The sequence below is a fragment of the Astatotilapia calliptera genome, chromosome 3 (genome assembly GCF_964374335.1).
Source record: "Astatotilapia calliptera chromosome 3, fAstCal68.1, whole genome shotgun sequence".
In the NCBI taxonomy this organism is placed as follows: Eukaryota; Metazoa; Chordata; class Actinopteri; order Cichliformes; family Cichlidae; genus Astatotilapia; species Astatotilapia calliptera.
Window position 1 is genome coordinate 66,754,255 of NC_137424.1, and position 3,372 is coordinate 66,757,626.

Genomic DNA, 3,372 nt, shown 5'->3' on the forward strand with positions numbered 1-3,372 from the left:
TCAGGTACTTCTGATAAAGTAGAATTTTTTCTTACCCAAGTAAGATCAGGGTTAACCCGAATGGTGAATGGTGGTTTATCATTATGCTGGAATCTAACCTCCCCGGGAGCAGGTTAGATTCCAGATTAAACCCTACAATAATGCAGAAAACTGGGACAACCTCGTATGGGTAGGCACTTTGGTGACAGAGGGGAGGAAAAGCTCTTAAATATGTCTTAAGGAATAAGAAATCGCCTCTAGTGCTGCAGCTTCTCTTTCTGTCGTTCTCACCTGGTGTTGCCTGGAGCTGATTTCAGGTGGTTTCCAGTGAGATTAGACCTACATGATCATGATCACTGCCATTTTTTTCACATTTATTTTTAAAGAAAAGAACCCAAACAGAAACAGTAATGCTTTTACAAGATTTATTTTTGTTTTACAATCCATTAATCCATCCATCCATTCGCTTCCGCTTATCCTTCTCAGGGTTGTGGGGGTTGCTGGAGCCTATCCTAGCTGTCAAAGGGCGAGAGGCGGGGTACACCCTGGACAGTTCGCCAGTCTGTTGCAGGGCTAACACACAGAGACAGACGACCATTCACTCCTGCATTCACACCTATGGGCAATTTGGATTAATGAATTAACCTAGCCCCACAGCACAGTGGTTAGCACTGTTGCCGCACAGCAAGAGGGTCCTGAGTTCAATTCCACCATCAGGCCGGGGTCTTTCTGTGTGGAGTTTGCATGTTCTCCGGGTACTCCGGCTTCCTCCTGCAGTCCAAAGTCACGCAGCTTGTGGGGATAGGTTGTTTTACAATACTAGGATTACTTACAAGCAGATAAATTCAAAGGCTCATTTTCATCAAATTTCCATGTGTTGAATGTCAGCACTAAGAAGTTGGAGCAGTAACAGGAGACTCGTAGTTAAGCTGGAAAAAGCTCTTAGACATTTCAAACATCTTGCAGTTCAGCTGGAGGCTGGTGTGGACTTCGACTGTGTTGTTGTTTATATTGACTGTAGATAAAAACAACAATAACAAAAAGCACAGCAAGAACTGTCACACCAGCTGCAGGTCCAACAGATCCAATCTTCTCTCCTCCATCCTCTGTGTGTCCTCCTGGCTGACCTGCAGGTGAGAAACAGGTGTGAGGTGTCAGCTGTCAGGTAGGTGATGAGTGAAGAACAGAACAGAATCCATTTCCTCTTCAAACTGCTGTCAGACATTATCTACTGCACTCTGATCACATCACTCAGACCAGCTGCTTTCTACAAAGTCTCATCAACAACATCTTTAGAAACAAACATCAACAACCAGGAAGCAGCTTCACCTCTGATCACACACACACTCAACTCTACTCACTCACCTGGAGGATCAACAACAGTCAGTGTGATGTTGCCGCTGTACAACCATGATTGCGTTTCCTCCATGAAGACACGACACTCGTATGTTTCAGCGTCATTAATCGTCACATTTTTCAGAATCAGAGACACGTCTCCATCTTTCATCTGTCTGTCCTGCAGATCCACCCGGCTCTTAAAAGATGGATGCTGCCTGAATGGCTCAAAGTGCTCATCCCGGTATAAAAGGACATATTCTTCATTCAGATCAGTTCTGCTCCATTGTACAGCTGTGAAGCTGATGTCTGGGACTCGACATGTCAGAGTGACGTTCTTTTGACCAGATTTAGCTGTTATGTGTTTCTGATCTGAAAGAGGAAACAACACAGAGCAGAGAAGTTACAAAGGTCAAAATGCAAAAAAATTTCCAAATTTACGTAACAGTATGATGTTTGGTAAGTAAATTAATGTTGGCCAAAATAATACTGAGGAGGTTTCAGTGGAGATTTGTTTATCATGGTAGTACATAAAGACTGAAACACAACAAAATATTAAGTAGCCCCAAGCCTTTCAAACAGTTGTTATGGTAACTGATAGCATATTTTCAATGAATAGTCCAGTAACACATATCGGTTATTTAAAATAATACAAATGAAGGGCAAAAATAATCTGTTGTCTAGGGTCTGAACATCCAGAGTTTATAACCACTAAAACTTTTTTAAGTTATCTCTGATCCCACGAATAGAAACACGTGTAAAATCTCTCATGCTAAATGGGTATAAAATCAGTTTTGAATGTGTGCCAGTGTCAATCTCACCTACAGCAGCAGAAACCAGCAAGAAGACGGAGACCACGCCCCCGAAGAGCGACGCATGCGCAATCGTAGCCATTTTCTAAGGACACAGACCAAGAGATGTGTCCGGGCAATCATTTTGTACTGAACGCATGATGACATTTTTCAATTCAATTCAATTCAATTTTATTTATATAGCGCCAAATCACAACAAAAGTCGCCTCAAGGCGCTTCATAGATACAGAGGAAAACCCAACAATCATATGACCCCCTATGAGCAGCACTTTGGCGACAGTGGGAAGGAAAAACTCCCTTTTAACAGGAAGAAACCTCCGGCAGAACCAGGCTCAGGGAGGGGCGGCCATCTGCTGCGACCGGTTGGGGTGAGAGAAGGAAGACAGGATAAAAGACATGCTGTGGAAGAGAGACAGAGGTTAATAACAGATATGATTCAATGCAGAGAGGTCTATTAACACATAGTGAGTGAGAAAGTTGACTGGAAAGGAAAAACTCAATGCATCATGGGAATCCCCGGCAGCCTATGTCTATTGCAGCATAACTAAGGGAGGATTCAGGGTCACCTGGTCCAGCCCTAACTATATGCTTTAGCAAAAAGGAAAGTTTTAAGCCTAATCTTGAAAGTAGAGATAGTGTCTGTCTCCCGAATCCAAACTGGAAGCTGGTTCCACAGAAGAGGGGCCTGAAAACTGAAGGCTCTCCCTCCCATTCTACTTTTAAATACTCTAGGAACAACAAGTAGGCCTGCAGAGCGAGAGCGAAGTGCTCTAATAGGGTGATATGGTACTACAAGGTCATTAAGATAAAATGGGGCCTGATTATTTAAGACCTTGTATGTGATGAGCAGGATTTTGAATTCAATTCTGGATTTAACAGGAAGCCAATGACGGGAAGCCAAAACAGGAGAAATATGCTCTCTCTTTCTAGTCCCTGTCAGGACTCTTGCTGCAGCATTTTGGATTAGTTGAAGGCTTTTCAGCGAGTTTTTTGGACATCCTGATAATAATGAGTTACAGCTGTCCAGCCTGGAAGTAATAAATGCATGAACTAGTTTTTCAGCATCACTCTGAGACAGGATATTTCTAATTTTAGAGATGTTGCGCAAATGGAAGAAAGCAGTCTTACATATTTGTTTAATATGTGCGTTGAAGGACATGTCCTGGTCAAAAATGACTCCAAGGTTCCTCACAGTGTTACTGGAGGCCAAGGTAATGCCATCCAGAGTAAGAATCTGGTTAGATAC

At 42.8% G+C, this 3,372-nt stretch overlaps 1 long non-coding RNA gene across 1 annotated transcript; it reads right to left on the reverse strand.

The window, feature by feature from the left end:
* Positions 1-393: 393 nt before the first annotated feature.
* Positions 394-2,121, reverse strand: LOC145425644 (uncharacterized). Its single transcript, XR_013906359.1, has 2 exons — positions 1,345-2,121; positions 394-1,106 (listed from the first exon to the last, which is right to left on the reverse strand). It is a non-coding gene; the product is annotated as an uncharacterized LOC145425644 (long non-coding RNA).
* Positions 2,122-3,372: the final 1,251 nt, after the last annotated feature.